The 22,441-nt window shown below is 39.1% G+C and overlaps 1 protein-coding gene across 3 annotated transcripts in view; it reads right to left on the bottom strand.

Annotated features, from left to right (window-relative positions):
- The window catches only part of CDH18 (cadherin 18), a 518,716-nt gene that overhangs the window by 133,464 nt on the left and 362,811 nt on the right, over positions 1-22,441 (bottom strand). Inside the window, exon 1 of one of the 3 annotated variants that reach the window (XM_067569759.1) lies at positions 13,913-13,985. The exons of the other annotated variants lie outside the window; for them this stretch is intronic. The gene's annotated coding sequence lies outside the window, so the exon portion shown is untranslated. Of the gene's footprint in view, positions 1-13,912; positions 13,986-22,441 lie in introns of those variants that run through there. 3 annotated transcript variants of the gene reach the window in all.

Here is a 22,441-nt window from a genome sequence, read left to right as displayed (position 1 = left end):
GGGAAGGGAGAGGGAAGAAAGACAGTAGGGTTGTTCTCTCTCTGCTAGATAGCTTGGCAGTATTACATAGTGGGAGTTGCAATTCTTGGACAAGGAAAGAGTTTGCTTAACTAAGCAAAGAATTCCACCTTGCAGAGATGTCAATCTTGCTCTGAGACTTTCAGGGAGGTTTATAAAAAAATTAGGGAGAAAAAGAGGGTTTCTTGCACTGGTAACAAGAGCCAAAGATGCTAAGCCAAATACAGAGAGGGGATCTGGCATAACACCTTGAACACTTGAGGTGCGTTTTAGATGCACTCCTATGTATGTTAGAGAAACTGGGACCTATCTCTAATCTCCCTGGAAAAAATGGTTTCTCTCCTCCCCATGGAGAAACCATGACCTCTCTCTCTCTCCCCATCTTCCCCTTCTCCATTCATTGCACCCCAACTCTCTGCCCCAAACAGGGAGAAGAGAAGGACTGGCACTGGGAAAGCTGCCCTTCTATCGTGCCTAGGGACCTTAATTACCTTGGCTAGTCTTGAGCTTGGATCTCCTTCCCAGGATGATACTCCTCTGTTGTCTTCCCTTTCCTCCTCCTGCCTTGATGGCTTCTCTTCCTTGAGACTGAGCACTGATGGTCTGATAAGAGGCAAAGCCACGTAAACTATCAGTGGGGCTTGGGGCGCTGGATTCACCACCCAAGCCACACGCTGCGTGTTACATTTCAGCTGCCTCATATGGATTCTGCTGGTGTGTTCTGGATACCTAGAGTGCATTAAAACACAGTGCAGTGGGGGTCACATAGGGCAGTTAGAATGCAACACCCAGTCTGTGACTTGGACGGTAATGCAGCAGCACTGCGATCCATTCACTTACCGTGCTTCCCGTCTGTCAGACCCTCACTGTGCTATCTGTGTATGTGGCACTGGGACAGTGGAAAAGGCGGTCCCTGTGGTTCTATTTGCTCTGTTTGTCGGACCCCAATGGTGATAAGTGACACACTTTATATTCATGTGTGTATGCATGCATGAGTTTCAGCTTGTCTATGCATTCATGCATTTCAGCTTACAAAATTTGAAAATTTAAATCTAAATTACTGATTTCATAATTAGATGTAAATAATTGGGAGGATTATGAAAAGTGAGGGAGGGCTGGCATCTCTGCACCTTAGTATCTTGGTTATGTTCCTTATTAATAACTTACTGTAACCTATGTGAATTTCTGTATGGTTGCTTGGAAAACTAATAAATAATTAATTTTTCAAAAGTTCATTATTGTCACATCATTTTTGCAAGAAAAATAAACTATCACTCATTGCAGAGTGCCTAGGTGCTACTTTCCACATATATTGTACATTTTTGTTTGTTCACTTTTTGTCTCCCTCTCAGCTACAGTCAAGAGATGCTATTCTTCCTAAGCTCCTAAAGCACTTATACAAATTCAATAAGTTAACTAAACACAGACACTGGTCGTTGCATTCATCATACAAATTATGTATTGAATGGTTTGTTTCTCCCGTCAAGTGCCTCCTACATATTTGATATAAACCTTTCAAACTGAAAGGAAAAAAAAATGAAAACAAGTCCCAGAGCTGTGTTGTGTGATTGAGAGAATCACTTATCTTGGTATCACTGAGCTACAAAATCAATTAATGTATTCCATCATCTTCAGAAAGTGCTATCTAACATGCAGCATGCAACAAATTATATTGGATATTTCAAAAAGCTATTGCTTCCTCCATTTAAAATTAGGATTAAAGTAAATTGACCCTTTCTTTACATGTTAGAAGTGAAAGGAAACAGATCACTTTTCTTCTGCTTGCCTTTTAAATAGATTTTTCATGGCTTGCTAGTACAATCTAAATAGTAATTGAAAATCTAGGTGTGGAATGTACATAAACCTATTTAACTGAGATGTAATTTCTATGTAAAGTAATTATCCTTAGATGCATTAGGGTACATAATATAAAATTTAAACACTGGAAGTAACCTTCCTTCTCAGTGGATTTAAAAAAAAAAAAAATCAGCCAATGTCTTTTTGGTAAACAAAACTGTACTTATTAGCATATTCAACATTTCTTTTGTACTTCCCAAATTCCAGAAATCATCTTAATGCCAAGTTGACATGCAATTTTAATTTTTTTAACCAAATTTTGCCAAAATTCACTTGACAGTATGCTCAAGTCACACAACCCGGGTCTCATAGCCAATGATGAATCACATCTTTTCTTTCTCTCTCTCCCCGTCTCTATATATATTTACTATTTCTTAAAGGAAGTAGAGGAAACATTGATCTTGTGGTTAAAGTAAATGCCTGGGAAACAGGACGTATGAATTCCCCTCCTGCCTCTGCAGCCAACTTTTAGATTGGAAATGTCATGGATGATCTGAAAGACTAAGACAGCAGTTGCCAAACTGTGGGTTGGGACGCCAAGTGGGGTCACGTCATCAGCAGATGTGGTCATGGTAATCCTGAGTGTGCAGAGGACACCATGTTACTAAACGGCCTCCTCCACACAGTTTGACCTCACACACACCATATGCACAAGGTCATATCACACAGGGAAAGCTATTTTACACTACAAAATGGTGCCCTTCATGCTGCATGACCTCTCACGCATTGTATGTTTGTGAGATTATGCAGCCCAGAGGATACCGTTTTCTAAAGCAGAATGACATCCTCCTTCCGGCATAACCTTGCATATACAGTGCTTGTGAGGTCACACTACAGGGAGGACACTATTTTTAAATGGCAACTTCTGTGCTGTCTGGAGTAGTGGGAAACACATCTGGGAATGAGTTATAAAGGGAAAATGTTTGTGAACTGCTGGACTAAGGTGTGGATAGAAAACAGTATAAGTACACGCAGGTGAAAATTTGCCAAAAGGCAAAATACAGGAAAGATAACAGCTTTCAGGCCATCATCTGTAATCCTCTTTTTAAATGTGTCTTCTGTACATTTGGTGTATGTTTCCTCCTATGCAGATGGTATATTGCTAGCCTACAGTAAATGAATATGTGCAGAGCCAGACTACAAGGAGAAAAAATCTGGCAGTACTAAATGGCATTAGTAAAGAGGTCTAAGGAAAAATCCAAAATAAATGTAGCTGAGCATCTTTTAGTTTATTTCAGTGCTGAGTTGTAGTCTACTGGGATACCTCATTTTCTCCCTTTTCCTCCCTCGAAGGCCTCATATCGTAGACTTCCTTCTAGCTAAAGAAGACAGGCTAGGATTTTGGGTGATTGCCAGAAAAGGATGCTTGTGAGTGACATAAAGCACTCCCAAGCCCATGGGACTATATTTGGTTTCTCTGCAGCAGAGAGTATTTTTAAAGATTTTTTGCTGCAGTAGAATGGGGAAAAATACTGCCATGACTTTTGTTGGATTTTTTTATATATAGCCTGTCAAAAATGATATTCATTATTCTGAAAGGGGCAGTACAGCAAATAATGCATTCAGATTTATACACAAGTTCTATTCACTTACTTCCAAACAGAGCCTTCCTACATGTAAATCCCCAAATTACATTCCATTTGATTTTGATCTACTGTAGCTATTATATATATATATATATATCATAACTGCAATATTTTTTTTTCTTTTGAAGCATTCTAGGAGATGCATCCTCACTAAGGTCTGTACAGGCAGAGAACTATGTGATGGCAGGTTTTAAGAAGAGATTCATAATAGGATTTAAATTCTTAATTGTGTTCCACTTCATTTGTGAATGTCCCTAGGTACAGAACAGAGGGCATATTTAAACTTCCAGGTGTGGCTGTGAATGGAAACTACATGTGCATACTTATATATCCAAAAATAGATGCCACCCACTTCAAATTGCCCAAGCAACTCTATTCTCAATGTAGAAAATAGCATGCTAGTCACATAGCATGTCTCTTGGATGAGCAGACAGGCATGGTATAGTTTTGATGTGCTCCTGTGTTTGTTTATATGGAACTATTGCTCCTCAGATATTTTCTTCCTTATATTTCTTAGATGCAATAGGTGGATTAGGGAAAAAATAAAGAGATTTTATCATGAGGGAGAAAAATCATTGCTTGCTCGGGGGGGAGGGGTGTGCATGTGTGTGTCCAGGTACAATAGGTCTATAAAAACAACCGTGGGAGCACGTCAACACTATACGATGCCTGTCTGCCTGCCCATCCAAGAGACATGTTAGACATATATATGAGACAGAAATCGCTTTCCTAAGTTACTCCAGGTTCAGCCTTTTTAAGACCCCGCTCCCTGAAACTACAGAGGGATGTCCACTTGAAAAAATGGATAATAAATGTGAGACAAAATTTTAACTGACTTTTTTGGCACAAAGCAGTGGACAACACGGATATTAAAATAAACTGCCACACTCTCTCTTTTCTGTGTGTTGACAGTAGTGACAAATATTCAAATCTTGTGGAAGTATAAGATGCAAATGATGTATTGGGTCATCTAGTTCCTTCTCCCTGCCAACGCAGGACTGTGCTCTACTACAAGTTAACCTCACTTTATAGGAATACATGCCGCAGTGTTCATTTTTCTCTCTTCCTGATGGAAGGTTTATTTTATTACATTGAATGTACACAGTGCATTTTATTGAGTGAACTCAAACATACAATTTGCATAAAATATTTCTAAATGTTTCTATATTTATATTAATAAATTAAATAGTTTTTGCTTAGAATCCCTCCTTTCAAATATTTATATAGCCATCTTTTAGTGCTGAAGTAAAAATATGGGATAAAGAGATGCAAATCATCTTATTTTCCTCCTGTGTTTTACTATGTGAATGAGTTAAAGTGTAACATTACAAACAGAAGGGCTTGAAAACCTGCACAATAACAGACTTGAGCTTTTAGTCCGAGTTTGAAAAGCTGATGTGTAATAAGATCATGGAAAGAGTGATTAAACATTAATTATCTTCACTAAGGATTCCATGCTATTCTGATGCCAGGGCTGGAGGAGTTGAACACCAGGCATGTTTTCCAGTGCCACTCTCACAGATGCACTGCCTTGTTCTCAGGTGTGAAGCAGCCATTTACTTGCTCTTCTTACGAAGGGCAATTGCTGTTTATCTAGAGTTATGTGAACTATTTGTAACAAATAATATATTTTCAATTAATGTAACTGTTTTCTGTCCTCACAGACTCTGATGTTTGTTGTTCTTTGAAATTATTGGCCAGATATTTTTCATCCTGAGGATTGCTCATGAACTTTCTGCAGTTATTGCTTTGGATATTCACTATTCCTATTGGTAATAATAATGGATTTAGGGGTGGAGTGAAGTTTAAACAATCTAATCCAAATTTTAGTAAAAGGTTTGGGTAGGGTGAAGGTTCACACATCCTTCAAGATTTCCTCAGAATTGTCTTCTAGCTGTCTTTCTAGCACTATCACTTACCTATGATTTTTTACCATGTAATTGTTTTTAAGTTATCTATAATATAGTATTGATGTTGTGTTGAGAAAATATATTTTGGTTAAAAACAGTTTTAAACAACTCTAGCTCAGTTAAAAAATGTTGTGCCTTAGAATATATTTCTATAGATATATTATAATCTCAGAGGCCAATATTTTCAGAATATCAGTACACAAAAAGTGAATCCTAACAAAATTTAAAATTTTGTGGCAATTTTAATGTTACACTGATGCATTCATCTGTGTCTGAAAGCTAACAACATTTTATACATTTTTCCTGGCATTGCTAGTGGATATTTTATTGAACTTTTTAAGATATGGTACTCTCTCAAGTAAAACAAGCATGTGCTGTGTTTCCTAGTCAAGGTATTGTTTAATTTGTTTATCTTTAGACAACACTAAAATTCAAAAACCTGATGTTAAGGCTCTCTGCAGCTTCTTTTAAAGAGAGCAACACTACAAGTTGTCAATAGCTTAAGCAATGCTTATTAGCGGTGGTAAAGTGAAGATTGTTATCATCTATTAATTCCTGGAGATCTTGGAGGAATTAATCTATCTCGAAAACAATATATGTTTTTATTTCCTTTGCACATAGCATATTGAATGCATTGGAGGAAGGGGTGGTCAGATTGCTGCTTGTGGGCTGTATCTAGGTCGTAAGACAACAAAAAGGAGAAAATATTGGAAGAAAAAAAATTAATTTCTCAAGGGAACTAAATTAACATATCCAGAAATATTTAAGACAGCTATATCTATTATCAGCTCCAATAGGATCTCATTCAGTGTCCACCAAATTCAACATTGGATCATTTCATTAATGTTCCACGCGACTTTTACAATTTAATATTTAAATATTTAATTGTCTTTATCAGACTTTATGTTCCTTGACTCCTCACTCTTAACTCAGAAGGGCTATTTGGTAGTGTTTCCTGAATCCGTTTGTCATAAAATACAGATATAAAAAATTTTAATAAAACAAAGTATTGAATAGGCTGATAAGTATGTGTACAACCATTAACTGTCTGATAATCCTGGATATTCAAGGTTGATATTATGTCTGTCTCATTCTTAAACTCAAATTAAATTTGAAAAATAAACAGCAGAGTTAAGGCTCACAGAAAGTTACTGTTCTTAATCAGAGGAGAGGGCACCATCCTAAAGATGAAAGAGGAAGATTTACAGATTTTAAAAGGTATTTCTAAGAAAGCCAGTGCATACAAATGTTTGTCAATGAGGTAAATAGTACTAGCAGACTGATGAAATAAGGAGGGAGTTGAGGAGAGAAAAAAAAAAAAGGTGAATAGAAGATGTGGGAGACAGAAGTGACATACAGTTACGTTTTATCCTCTACTGGACTGAATTCATTCGTGAGCAGAGCAGAGCAGAGCATCTTTGGAACTGATTTGCTCTAACAATTTCCCTAGCCCAACTGCCACCAATGCATTGATATGCCAGCAACATTGCTTCACAGAAGCAGCGCCAGCTGGTGCTGAAGTATTTGAGAATAAAAATGCAGCACAAAATTACAGTCAACACAGCAGGGTTGTTATACAGGATTTAAACACAGCAAAGAGGTATGAATTTAGTTAAATGGATTAGCTCAATTTGTACACTTGAATTCAAACCTCCATTCTGTCAATAATCAATTCAAAAACAGTGAACAGTTTAGTCTGAAGGAAATTAGTTTGGACTTATGTGAAAGCCAACGTGTAAAAGGATATCAAATGGGATAAATAAATAAACTGTATTCACCCCTATGCCACCATTTTCTCTATTTATATGAAGACATCTGTTAAAATCCTGATTTTAAGGACTAGATTTTCAAAATTCCATTTTCTTAATCCTTTTTTGCTTTGATACAAGGATAATTACAAAAATAACATGAAGTAGCAATCCAGCTTTTCATACAGAAAAATCTTTTTATGAAGCCTCTCATTCTAAAGTCTAGGAAACTGGTTAATGTTAGAAGTTAAGAAATACTGCAAATTGCACATCATTTTATGACTATATTTTAAAGAATAAATGTCAGTTTATGATGATTTTAAGTGCTCTGTAGATTTTCATCAGAGTGAAAGATAGTAGCCTTGATCATGCTGTTAAAACACTAAGTGCTTCTGAGAGTGTTGTTCACATGCTATGAAGAGGCTTTGTTAATATGCCCTTGCAAATTAACAGCCTTTTCTTCTCTTTCCTTTTCCCTCAATGGATTTTACAGGCATCTTAATAAATTTTAGGGCCAGATCCTCAACTGGTGCAAATTACTCTAATAGTGACTTCATTGTAGTTACATTTGACTTCACCAGCTAAGAATCTGTCCATTATCAACAACATGGATTTCCCCCCTCCCTTAGGAAACATCTTTAATCTCACACTGTTCGCTGCATTTGCACCTTGCCCATTTATATCAGTTGTTTATTTGTTTTAAAGTCCCTACAATCATGCAGATTCCAAACAGGCAAAGGGCTGCTTTGTTTTTCTTTGTGTTACAACACAGCCACAACAAATGACAACAGGCAACTGGAAGGTATTCTTACAGCTGAGGTTCTGGTCCTTACTACCAACAAGAAAACAAACAAACCATATGCCCCTCTCACCACAGGCACTGGAAATGAAAGACTCCATATCTCATTATCAAGCCACCTAGTCATCTGAGCATGTGCACTTAACTTTTGTGTGAGTTCAAAAATATTTGATAGCATGTAACCTCCTTGTCATCTAAGCCAGTTCCTCCCCTTGGCTCTTTCTCTGTGGGCAATAATGTGTGTAATTTCATTGCATAACGGATATGTTTCATTAGACACTCATGAAAGGCTGTGTAAAGGGTACCAGAGTTTCATAATGAGTTTAAGACAAGTTGAAGAAGAATCTATAATACCCAGGTGTAATTCATGCCTAAAGAAGGGGGAGGGAAAAGCTTATGAACTGATACTCTTACAAGAGACAGTTTGTAATATAGTGAGTTTTATTCTTTACATGTGTACAAATAATTATAATTTACTCAATTTATTAAGTACAAGTTATTTACTCATTAGTATACCAGGATTATCTTTATTACAGTGAATACCAAATAAAATGTTAATGACTAGCCACTTAATTTAAAATCATACCTTATTGTTTCAGATAATTTAAAATACTGCCATTGAAAGAGTGGCTTTATTCTTTTTAATTCAGTTTAATTAATAAGAAATAACTGTCTAGCCTGCCTGGCTATAAAGAAATATGGTGCTTGCCTATCATAAAAATGTGTAAAAGGCTTATCAGCTCAGTTCATAAGTTAATAAAGCTAGTGACAGCCAGAAGACCTGAGTATAGTTTAACAATATCAAAAAAGTTTTCTTGATTTCCTATATGTTTAATTACTCTCCTTTTTAGCATGTAATGTTCTGAGTCAACACTATCTCAGATAACAAATGAGGCTAGCTTATTTAAATGTATAGCATCTGAAAGAAAACTGTACACATGGTCATTTGAAAAGGCTCATTAAAGAACAGGGTTTATAGTAGAGACTACAAATCCACAACCATACTGTCATAAATGCAACATTAAAATTTTATTCATATAAAAAACGAGAACTATTCAGCTTCTAACACCAACAGAACATTAAAAAATACGGTGAAGACCAATAAATAGTATCAAACAACAAAAGCCTGAGGGAGTGGATGATGGAGGGGGAAGGAGGGAAGAGGAAGCAGGAGTGACTGGTGAGAAACTGGGATAAAAAACAGATCATGCTATATTCTGCTACTAGTCACACCAATGTAAATCTGGAGTAACTTCATTGAAACAAATTGAGTTTCCCACTCTTAAGGTGGAAGCTTTGAGGCTAAGTGAAGAACAAATTATGTTTCCGCTTTAAAAATAACTGAGTGAAATGTTTATTTATTTTTTTAAACCACCAAATACTTTTTTAGTTCAAGTAGTGGTTTTCCCAGTTACACTGTGATTTGGGACAAGTGACTGCCAATGAATCAAGATGTGATTGTACCCAACTGGATTTGATCCTAATGTAAATAGTTAACGTTGCTCTATTGACTTCTTTAGTGCTGAACTCTTTATTTAATTGAAAAACTGAAAAACTAAGGAGATTGAAAATTAAAAAAAAAAATACTAAACACCACACAGTACAAGATTATAGACTACAGGATTGATCCTGCAAGACGTGAGTCACCCTCAGTGTCCATTGACGTCACTGGACATTAAAGATTCTCAAACTTCATAGAACTGGATCATAAATATCTTCCATATTTTTAGATATATTATGAAATATGTACACCTTTTTAGAACAAAAATGCATCCATTTTAAAGAACTCAAGAAATTTTCATCAAATTTTGCAGAAAAAAGCATGAGATTCCTTTTACCAGAGGCACTGTAATGGATTTTATTGTTTACATTGTAACTGAGAGCAAACTATTATCACCATGCTGCAAGATCTGTAAGAATGCTGATATAATATTAACAATATCATAAAGAAGGCTGTGTACAACTATTCTTTGTTATGCTTTTCCACATGTGAAAATAGATTTACATTAAAAAAAATCATGACTACTCTCACTCTTGTGTATTTTCCCACCTAATTTTCATAGGGAAAGTACTAGCTGGAAAATGTAAATACATATAATTTATTGTTGAAAAATCCGAGTAAACTGAGAAGCTTAATTTTAGTAACACACAATTTTGCAGTAATAGTCTATGATGTAACAGTTTACTCAATGTGTTACTGTAGTGCCAGTCTTCCATTCTTACTCAGGGTGCAATCAGAGGCAACACATGGGGGGCATGCGCGGTCCTATGCTACCTGCCCAGATTTGCTGCTCAGTTTGTACTGAGCATGCGCACATGGATATAGTATGCTCAGTAACACTGCTGAAACAGGTTGCTCTCACTCTGGTGCCCAACTCCCTGCCACCCCATCGGTAGGCATGGGTCGTCTCTGGGCGCAATCCTCATTACCCAAGTAAAGAAAGTAAACAAGCTTTGTACAACTTAACCTCTATGGAGGATGAAATCATCCTCCCTCCATCCGTCAGCACATGCAGAGTTACTCTGCACTGAATGCTACAGTTCTCAGGCCACCATGTTCCTCCTAAAAGCAATTTTGATCAATGAACCTGAGCCACATCCACACTTCAGCACATACCCATCCTGCTCTAGAGAGACAGCCAATGCAAAGCACCTCTTCAGCGGGTGCCATGGGTGTCATTTCTCCCTTTCATGTCCTCTACATAGCCTGCACATTGGCCTGATTCAAGAGGAATCACACTGGATTGACTGCATTTTGGATTGTCAACGCTCGTGCAATTGGAAAGAGGAGGATGGGGAGAAGTGGGGGATGGAAAGGCTGATTTCTCCCTTAGCCCTTATTCAGCTAAAACTCCTATGGAGTCAAGGGAAGCTTTGTCTGAGCAAGGAAGGAGACAGACCAGGATGTGACCCAATACTGCTTTTGGAGCGCACACACAGAATACTGGAGGGTTTTTTTCTGAGGTATTAGTAATTAAAATTTAACTAAAGATCAACAGAATTTTTGACAATATGAATTAAGGCCCCAGTTCTGTGAAGGCATATATACTTGAGGAATCTGTGACTTGAATCATGGTCCTATTGAGCTCAGTTTCTTACTTAACGTTCTGAGAAGCATCCAGTCAAGTCTTCTTTCTCCTTCTCTTTTTTATGTTGCAATGTGATGATACATTTTAAAAAAGAGAGAATGAGTTAAATATCTGGGGTCTGATTCTACAAAGAGCTGGCACTTCCCTATCCCAACATCCCACTGAGGGATGCTCAATAACTATGTTTTCAAGATCAGGCCCTTGGCAAGATACGCAAAACACAACTTTTAGCTGGGAATCTTAGTAGATTCCCACTAGTTTGGCCAAAAACAAGTCTCCTTATAGTTCACCTGGAAGAGCTGTGATTTACGGAGCAGGAAGAATCTCAGTTCCAGTCTTGTGAAAAATCACCACCACAATAAAATTGTGGATTATAGAATTTTTATAGTGTTCCAGAATTTTTTGCTCTTTCAGCTCACATTTCAACTGTAGACAACTGCCTTCTACCAGGTTAGCACTCTCCTGCTATGCCAGATGGGTTGAAATAGCACTTGATTCTCTTTTGATGTGTAAATAGAATTAGAAGAGGAGAGAAGGCATTTGCAAAAGGAAGTGTAATAGATGAGTTGATAAAACCAGAATGGAAGAAAGAAACAAAGATAGAAAGAAGCAAGCACTGGGCCATACCTGTTCCCACTGAAGTCAGTGGCAAAACTCCCATTAACTTCAATAGTAAAAGATTCAAGTTCCATGTTGTATAAATACTGTATATGAAAACCACAATTCTCACAGCTTTTGACAATGTGGTATTCCATATGGTCACAGAATGTTTGATCCCTGCAGGACTAGAAATTTGTGTGTGATCAAATGAAACATCTAAGAACTTAAAATAGCGTGCGGTTCAGCAGCTCATGGCACTTCATGCTGATTTCAAAAGCTCTTTGGATTCTCCTGTCTGAAACTGAGAGAAGGGAAGAATTGCAGCATACACACATGAGATGATGGGACTGGCAGAAATTGTTTTAAATTAACCACTGAAGGATTAACTTTTTCTTTTTTTCATGTCAACTGCATGGTCTTGTGGTTACATTTATTGTCAGAACAGAATTTAGACCACTGAATGCAATACATTTATTTTTATTAGTTCATTTGTTTTATCTTTATCTCATTAAAACTGGGACATGAAAGTAATCTCAAGAGCGACGAAAATAGACTTACTCATATGCAAAAAGTCTTGAAATGTTTGAAACTGGTACTTTCTTCCAAAAGGATTTTTTTTTTTACATTTAAAAAAAATAGATTTTTTTTCTTGTTTTCATAGCTTTAGAGGAGTCGGTAACACAAGCTTCTTATTGATTGATGAAAAATATGCAATTAACTTTCACTTAAGGTTATTCGTGTGCATTTCCTATCAACACAATCTTTGAAATTCCCTAATTAAGGAATCATTCCCTAATTAACATCATCCACGTTACCAATTTTTACAACCATAGGTACATATGAATTCTTATAATACATGCCACCACAATGTATTTCTTTCAAATACAAATCTACTCCAGTCCATAAATCCACTCATCCTATTATGCAGTAATACAAATATTAATATTTGTATTTATAAAAGAAAGAAAATTAGTTATGTCTGAGATTTTGTCTCGAGTAAGCCAAACCTAAATTTTAAACCACTACTAGCAAATTATCTGTTCATTAGAGGGAACTAGAGGAAAAGTTTAGACTAACAACATACATTTTTTAAAAAAAGTTAAAAATAACTGCTAACCTTTAGACCATTGAGCAAAGTCTCCCTCTCAAGTATAAATAATGTGTTATCACCTTACTTCTTAACAAATTTAATTTCCATTAAGGTTTTTGTGGAGATTTTCAGTTTTATCTGTGGAAGGACTAGCAATGCCTTCACATATGAGAAGAATAAAGTCAAATATTTTTCAACTCATGTACAATTTTTTTTTGTTTTTTCTAAACCTTTGTAGTAAGGAATTTAAGATTAATTTATTCAAAGACCAACAAAGGCACCAATCCTTTTAATGTATCTCCCTCCATACACAGACTTCTGAAGTTACTAGATTTAGAGCCTAAAATGCACCACAAATGGTGTCATTCCACTGGACTGCAGAGATGAAAAAGCTGTAGAAAGCCCCCACAGCAGTTTGCATGAAATATTTGAGAGGGAACCATGCTGCATTAAGTTTATGAATGTTTCATTCATCATTGTGGGCCAGACTCAAGGCTGTCTTTGCAGCCCTAATGCAATTTCATAGGGGTGGGGCGGGGAGGGGAGCGTTAGATTACCACAGTTCCTCCAGGAACTGAAAACAGAAGGTGGTGATTACTACGTGCCAGAGAGGTACTGCCCCTGGGGTAGTGTTGGCACATTCTGGTGTAGGGTACTCCCAGAGAAGGGCAAGGGACAAAGAAGAACTCGGGATCGCAAGGCTAAGTGTGAATGTGTGTGTGTGGGGGGGGGAGGTCATCTTTTTATACAACAAATGGACAGGACATTGGGTCTTTGGGGGACCCTAACCTTTGCTGAAAGGTTAGAAAGACTTTGGCCTACCCCTGAGGATGATGGGTGAGTTCTGGAAATGTATAGTGTGCATTCAGATGTTTGTTTTTTACATGGTTTCTTTGTAATTCCTTTGCCTTAGGAATAAATGTAGTTTGCTTTGGAAGAGGTGTGTGGTTACTAGTAAAAACACTTATAATTGTCTTTAGAGAACGTGTGTAAGAGATTAGGGTCCTCTTCTGGGTGGACTCTGGCTTGTTCTGTCTGAACCAACCCCTGCTTCACGGAATTCTGTCTGGAACCTTCTGCCTGAGTCCAGGGAAGGTAATTTCCAGCAGTCAGTTGTTGGGGGTTTCTTTTTCTTTCATTTCAGGTCTCCTCAACAACCAAGGTCAAAAACTCCCCAAGTCTGTTCCTCATTCCCCATAAATTCTTGGATCTTACCTTAGAGACTTTTGATAACAGAACTTCCCCACAGTCTCCCTTCTTTCCATTTTTTGTTTCTAGGCACAGTCCCTCCCAGCAGCAGCTCAAGCCTCTAGTAACTATTGGAGCTCTTCCTTTCATTTCCTGCACCTCCTTTTATGAGGATCAACCAGTTAAGCTACATGTCTTTTCCCAGGTGCAGCAGGCAGCCAACTAGCTGACCTCACTCAAATGGTATCCCTTATAGCTTCACAGAAAGCAAAGCACAATTGCTGGCATTTAGGAAGACTGGCTTGCTAGGAATATCAAAGTGTATGGTAGGGTTATATGCAGCCTTAAAACCCGCAGTCAGAAGGGAGAGAGGCTTGGGTCTCTACCCCAGGGAGTTGACTGCTCAGAGCCTGAAACCTTAAGTTTGTGGAAACCTTTGAGAAACCAGAGAGGGGAGAAAACAGGTGCAGTTAAGTTACTCTGTAACTCTGACTCATAGTCAAGTTAAGCAGGTACATAAGTGTTTTCGGGATTGGAGTCTTATTGAGTTATAAAAACTGAAATAAACAAACTACAATAGACTGGACTTTATTTCCTACTCCTTGTTACCTCAGTAGGTCAGGGCTCTAAAAGTCATACAACATGGTTCAGTATCTGCTAACAGTAGCTACTGTTACATATTCTTATCTTTATTGTCTATCATCCTTCTATTCTTCTTTATAACTGCAAATGTGTCACTTATTTCAGTAAAGTGCTTCTAGGCACACTTTGTACAGAGGTTGTTATGGGGCACTATAGTGTATGGCACAGATAGATTGCAAATATAAACACACAAGAAGTTAAAGAAAACCAAAACCTAGGACATTACAATGTCATCATTATTTAATGGAAACATTTATTCTTCATCTATGGTGCAGTTTTTTCTTTATAGACTAAAGCATTCTGATAAAGCTTTAGGGCCTTAGTATGGGGGGGGGGGGGGGGGACTATTGTCATAAGACATTTTCCTTCATAAGTGCTGTGTTCTCCTTGATATTTAAAAAAAAAAGTCTTATCAATGCCATCTGCAGTTCCAGTTCAGGTATGTACAAGTAACCATTTTTTTCTATGTAAGTGCAAACAAACAATGTTTTTTTCATAAATTAAATTCAAATTCTGCAAAGAGAAATGTGAGAATCTACAATATAGTTCCCCTTTCTATAGCACCTGCTCTTTTCTATTTAGTCTGTTTTGCTAGCATGTAATAAGACTGCTTAGCCCCTCAGGGACATAATGATTGAAAAAGACTAAACATGATTATGAAGCTAATTATTTACTAATGAATAAACGTCCATCGTTTTATGAAGTATTACATAGAACAACTAGTCTCTCTGCAGAGTCATTGGCTTGTTTATGAACCCTTTTTTCCTTCTAGGAATTCACGCAGACACCAGCAACAGCTAGCTAAGTGATAGGCCAGATTCCTTAGACTGGCAGAATATGAATCTGTTCCAATATTTTTTTTAAAATCAGTCCCCATACATTTTTTACACAGCATAGTTGAATATAAGTAGTAGCTATGTTAAAAGAATTTTATGATTGCAAAGTCAAGCATTCCAAAGCTAGGACATGGCCAAGGCTGCCTGTGCAGCCCTAATGCATTACAATCAATAATTTTGTCCAGCATCCCATAGGAAGTCTGGGAAAGGGCCAAGAATAGAGCCCAGCTCTCCCAAGTCCTACTCCAGTGCCTAAAACACACACCCATGCATAAATTCTCTTCTTGCAACCTCTGCCACATTCACTGTGCATCATCAGATGACCTGTGGAATGAGCAGTATGTGAGCACATACCTAAATACTATATCATAATGAATACAGGGACAAATTAAGTGGGTCAGCATACGCCATGCTACACTATGCCCCTGCCATAAAGCCATTCTGAAAGCAGGAGCAGGGACAGAGATGGAAGGGAGGAGGTAGCAGAGCACTCTGTGCTCCCACAATTTTGGACTGCAGAGCTACTTATAAGCAAACAGGTAAAGGTGTTGTAAGTTAGAGTAAACTCCAGGCTGTTGTATTTTATGTCCAGGATTGGACTGAGTGCTGAAGCAGCTCAGAATTTAAGTAGTGTAAAGTGATTTAAAGCCACAGTAAGCTGCTTCCTATCTTCTCAGGTCAGGAGGGACTGACACCACACCCAGAATTTGTACCAAGTCCTTTTCCTTAGGACTCTCAAACACAAAATACAAAAGCAGGCTGCAGGGGCTTAGAGGGCTTCCCCCTTGCATCTTTCTCCCTCTGCTCCACAGCCTACCACAGGAGCCCACTTGCTTCCTGACCTCTCTCTTCCACTGAGCTCCTTCAATCTTTTATAGGAATCACCTGACCCCTTCCCCAATGGGTTTGATAATTCCCTCTCCCAGGCAAAAAAGGCTGTAGTTGAACAGAGCTGGTTGGCCTCAGGCTCTTAAAAAGGCAGACCACCTTGTAACAGCCACGTTTCCCCCCATCCTGGTTGTGCACAAGTGATCTTTTGCAACTTCTCAGGCTATGTCTACACTGATGGTGGCAAAGCCGCCGCTGTCAGATCGACTTATCTGGATCGACTGAGCGGTCAGTGAAGACCCGCTCAGTCGATCCAGAAATCGACGCACTAAAACCACCTCCTTAAGTGGAGTAGCGCTGCGTTGATGGGAACGCGGTTCCCATCGGCACAGTGCAGTGAAGATGGCATGCAGAAGAGAAGCACAGAAGTTGATGGGAGTTACGCAAGTCTTTTGCGTAGTTTGCGTAACTTCGGTCAACTGCCCCCAAACCTCCGAAGTAAGTGTAGACAAGCCCTCAGTTATCTCATCCGTAAATGGAGTGGGGAGAAAGCTCCAAAGGTAGTGGCTTGAGCACTTGCTTAATAATAAAGGCTGTGGAGCTCTCAGAATTAGCACCAGCCAGCAGACAAAACAATATTAGGACTCATGACTTTGGCACTCAGTACACATTCCTAGGTCAAACAAGTGACAGCAGCTGCTGTACCATTGCATCCCCCCATCCTCCACACCCCCCCAAGCTCTAGCCCTGTGCCACAGTGCCTAGGACATTTAGAAGGGAAATTTTGGAAAGCTGGATCATTCTCAGATACTTGAGTGACAATCTTCTAAAAAGCTCTACAGAACAGGTGCAAATGGTAGTTTTTCGGAGGCTTAAAGCTCAGTCAAATCTTTGTGGGTTTTCACTGGAAAAGCAAAATGTCCCTATTCCAATGATTGGCCATTTGCCTAATAAAATGTTCCTGTTGCAAAATGCGGGAGTACTACAACTCTTAAAAGAAACAGTTGGGTGAAAAAAAATAACTTAAGTAAAACTACTTATTTTTCCCTAAACTCATTCTTGGAAACTGTTTTTGCTGAAACTTAATAAAGAGCATGAGACAGAATAAATATGGATAATTTTAGCCCTAATTGTAAGCATCTAAAACCAGGGGCTTATAATGGATACAAATTATTCAACCTTAACTAGAGGTATTTGAAACCAGATCTGCCTAGAATATATTTTAAAATTTCTAAATTAATCTCAATTTGACACTAAAATTGCAGAACAATTGGTACTGTATGCAATTCATTAGCAAAGTTATCACTAGTATAACTTATCAGATGTCAATTACAATTTCTTTCATATTACAGTGACACTGAAATTACTAGTTCGTTTTATGTCACCCACTGACAGCTATAATTCAAATATTCCTAATAAGTAAAATGCCAAAATAACTAATTAAACTCCACTTTATAGACATTTCCTGAGTTACAGTAGGTAACTTATGTACCAGCTTATTGACCAAACTGAATAATCAGAAAAAGGCCAATATTAACAGAAGATCAACGTTAAAGATGGTCAGGAATTCTCGCAATACGATTTTTCAGTAGAAAATGCATTTTCGTCAAAATTAAAACATAATGCAGGAAAATAAAAATAAAATATTTTATTTCAGGTTGATTCAATCTGAGTAAAAATATTTCAGTTAATTAATTAAGAATCTTTTAATGTTACTCATTCATTAATTTGTGAGATGACAGCAGTTAAGATGTATATAGTTTAACAAAAACAGTTAACAACAACAAATACTAGAGGTACCATTGCATTTTTTGTCCACTCAGACAAGACCCTGCATGCAGCGCTGAATCAACAGTCCAGCATGGGGACAAATTTGGAAGCCATTATCTTTATGGGTATGTAGGAAGCCGCTGTGGCCTCCCACGGAGCCAGAGCCTGAGGAAGGACACAAGCGCTCTGATTGGCCCAACTCACACCCTGCCCCAGAGTCTGCCCGGCAACAAGGGACCCGGGCCGTGATAGGACCACCCGGCCAGGCCAATTGGCAGCCGCGGGGCAGAACCCCAACACGAAGGGGAAGTACAAAAGCCCGGCCCCTGAGCTCAGTAGGCCCCAGACTGCTGCCAGAGGCAGACGTGCTGCCCTGCCAGCAGAGGCCTAGGCCCGAGCCTAACCGCCGCCGAACCCCGGCCCCACCTGGGCCTGGAGATTGGATAGGGCCCTCGAGAAGCTGGACTAGGCAACCCGGCCAGGACGACTGGGCTGAGATACCCCGACCCCAAGCCTGGGGCCATGCTCTGGAACCGCCAGACTGGGCCGAGACCCCAGAGCGGCCCGAGTGGCGGGCACCCCCGGAGACCGGGCCGGATTTGGAGGAACTGCCGGCCGCCGAGCCCCTCCCTGCAGCGGGGCTGGACTTGGAGGAGCTGCCCGAGGCCGAGCCGCTCCCCACGTACAACGACCTTGAGGAGCTGCCCCCTGAAGAGGAGCTCCCCGCCTTACCCCCGGTCGACGAGGAAGGACTGACGGTGCTACCCCTGGTGGACCACCTTCGCGGCACGGAGGAGGCAGGTACTAGGGTCAGTGGGGAGGAAGTAGCCCAGGGACAGCCACGGCCTGTGGCTGAAGCCACATTCTAGTTGGTGTGTTGCGGCGGGAGCCCCGCCGACACAGTGGCAGCCGCTTCTGCCACTGCTAGGGCCCTGGGCTGGGACGCAGTGGAGACGGGTGGGCCTGCGTCCCCCTCCCCTTCCCCTTTTCCCTAGCCACCCCAGGAGGATTGCTCTCCTGACCCAGCCTGAAGCCGTTGCTGCCTCTGCTCACCCTGCCTAGGGGTTGGAGCAATAGACTCCTTGTTCGCTCGCCCCGTCGGCGGGCCCGAGCGATCCGCCTCGGCTCACCCTGCCTAGGGGTTGGAGCGATTGACTCCATGCTTGCTCACCCTGACCAAGGGCCTGAGCGATTACCTGCTGCTCACCCCTGCCTAGGGGTTGGAGCAACTGACTCTTTGCTCGCTCGCCCTGACTGAGGGCCTGAGCGAATAATTGCTGCTCACCCTGCCTAAGGGTGGACTATTAGGACTACTTACTCGCCAAACGCGAGCTATTCCCTGTTTGTAGGAAGCCGCTGTGGCCTCCCACGGAGCCAACACACTTTCAGGGTACTAAAGCCCAAGTATATAAGGATCTGCCCTTAATTTGGCTTGACACATTCCTGATATATAACAGAAACCCTCTAAAATCCAGTGTAAGATGAAGATTTGATGTGGATGGCATTCTAGAACTCAAGAGCATATTTTTTCGTTCATACAGTCAGAAGGGCATAGGACAAATAGTGTGAGCCTTTCACCTGTAGGCGAAAGATGATCAGCAATGCAGGGCAAAGTAAGTTGATGAAAGAGTGTAAATTGTCAACTTACCTGAGTTTCTTTCTAGGGCCTGATTTCAGTTTACATTAGGCCCTTTTACACAGCCAAAGTGGTATGGCATTAGTGTAAGCTGGAATCAGGACCTCTAGTATTTGTCGTCGAAATTTTTCTTAAACTATAATACTCTAATTAAAAGACATTTTATTCTGATTTGTACTTCTGTTTTTTCACTTGTGGGGGGTGGGATTATGGATGTGTGTGTCAGTGACTATCTCTGTGAACAAATGTCTGTGAATTGTTTTTCATTTCAAGCCTTTGAAATTCCTCATTCAACTACCTATCAGAAAAGAAGTGTCTTCATGCTGAAAAACTCACATAAAGAGGGCAACACTATTAATGTCACATTGGAATGCATATTAGTTGTAGTAATGAATCCCGAATTTCTTAACTGGGAAAAAAAAAAAAAAAAAAACCTACTGAATTTTGACTAAGGGTCTGATTCAACGCCCATTGAAGGTAATGTAAAATCTACTATTGACCTCAATGGACATTGGATCAGTCCATAAGTTCCTGCTAGTAAAAGGCAGTCAATTGGGGGGGGCGGGAGGTGAGAAGCTGGAGAGAATTATACCAAAACCAATATAAATCTGTACGTTCTGCAATTCTTGAGTGTTGTGGTCACCTAGGTTTAGTCTGTGATTTGGACCACACAACTGCACAGGAGTAAGACAGGGCCCAACTCTCATCTGTCCCCACTCCTCATATCTGGCTATCACAGTGGGGGGTGGGAAGCATAATTTGCTTCTGGTATAGGCCAGTGCCAAATTAATATCTCTGACCCTCATCACAAGAGGCAAGCAGGGAATGAATTGTGCTTCATATGGGTATCTCTGAGGTACAATGCCTGTCACTGCTACTTTTGGACTAATGCAGTTTATGCACCATCACCGGCTCAAGGCTGTGACTAAAAGGAACAACATAGCCATAAATTCTCCATCCACTGGAAATCTGATCAGAGTATTTTTAAATATAGATATTTATACATCAACCTTGGAAAACCATAATGAAAGTGTATCATGTCAGGCACAAAATCTACTTGCAAACTCTTACCATAAAGACCATATTACTGAAAAAACAAACAAGCAATCTTCCTGCCTTCGTAATATTTTACTCATCTCTAAAACAAAAACAAGATACCCTACACCTTGCTCAGGACAAGTACAAGAGAGCACATAAGATTTTGGAAGGGGTATAAATGTATACCAAGAAAACAAAATGTTGATATAAAGACATGAAAATCTCATTCAATTCTATCAATTATATGCATCATGCTATGCTGCATCCTGCTTAATTGTCTACTCTTATTGATATAAGCTAAGGTACAATTCTATTAACTAGACAATGAAATGCTGCATCAAAATACATTCTCTTAAAACGTCTATATCATGCGTATGCATTCATTGCTTTTTATGGTTTAATTTAATACACAGATATATATTTTAAGACAATTGTATTGTTTTAGCAAGTACACTTTTTGCACTGTATTTCATTGACATTGATTACATGAAATAGCTTGTTGCTTCATTTGTGCTTGCACCCCACGACACTACTGCTTTTGACCCAAACAATTTGGTGCATTTCCATGCACCACAGTTTACAAATGTGGTTGTATCAATACACTCTGGGACTCCTGAAATACCCACTTTATAGTAAACAGAACTGTTGCTGGGAACAGGGACTTTTGAATAATTCCTAAATATAGGACGTTACACTTTGAGACAGAATTAGAACAACTGATTGATCCAAAGCAACAACAAATCTTGTCATCTTTCCATACTGGTGAGAACCTGTTCTAAACTGTATCAAACCTGAGCCAAAGGCCAACTGTGTGTTGGATGCACATATCATGTGTGGATGCAAGGTTTTAAAAATACATAGCAAGCTGAAGGCATTCTGTTGAATTACTTTTTTTGCAGTCTTTAAAACCAAGTATAAAAAGGACCTAAGGTGAAGTCTATCAGATACCAAAGTGATTGGTGTAATACATAAACCTGAATAGGAGAGGTTATGTAGACATGCCCACCCACACTTTCAGCATTTGATTCATTTGTACACAATAATATTGCTGAGGACAAAAGTCCATTTCACTGGAATTTTAAAGACTTTTCTTCAATCTAGTTCCAAATGCATTAAGCCCCAAGAATTCTAAAATGCATTCAGACAGTAAAAAGACCTTTATCTTCTTACCAATCTTTGCCATTCTATGCTGAAGAGATGAAGCTAGGAAAAATCTCATCATGAAAAGGTATTCTCAGGAAGAAACCATTGTATCAGCTAAATTCTTTATTTGATTTTTTTCCATTCAAGCAGATTGAGGCTGTGGCCTAATTTACATGGTATTTAGATATAGAGAGAAACTTGGTATTTTCTGCCCGAATACTTTTAGATGCAGTGTATCAATTTTATCCTTATCATGATGCCTGCATTTTCTTTTGGGAATGTAAATGTTTTGTCTAAATTCCAAAAAGTTTTTTACGTTATAAGGAAAGGAATTCCTTATAGACAGAAATAAAGTTAGCTTTGCTATTATCTTAAATGTAGTCTCTTCAAAATTCTAAGTGACAGGGGATTCTGAAATATTGTGGATGTTATTGACCACATAGGGTTCAATGTAATGGCAACTGAATCCTTGAGTACTCTAGGCAGTTATATTCTAATATTGCAATCATTATTGGAAGCATTATTAAAGTTTTCATATTATAGGCCTATTCTTGAAGTCCTTATTTAGTGTTTACCAAGGAAAACTACCCAAAGACTTCAAAGGGTATTCCCCCCCTCCCAAGTACAGACAAAGAACTGCAGATTAGGCTATAAGACAGAAAC

This window comes from Emydura macquarii, unplaced genomic scaffold (genome assembly GCF_026122565.2).
Source record: "Emydura macquarii macquarii isolate MOO-44397 ecotype Brisbane River unplaced genomic scaffold, CSIRO-AGI_Emac_v2 contig_320, whole genome shotgun sequence".
In the NCBI taxonomy this organism is placed as follows: Eukaryota; Metazoa; Chordata; order Testudines; family Chelidae; genus Emydura; species Emydura macquarii.
The sequence above is the reverse complement of the archived record's forward strand: the minus strand, read 5'-3'. Positions and strand labels throughout refer to the sequence as shown.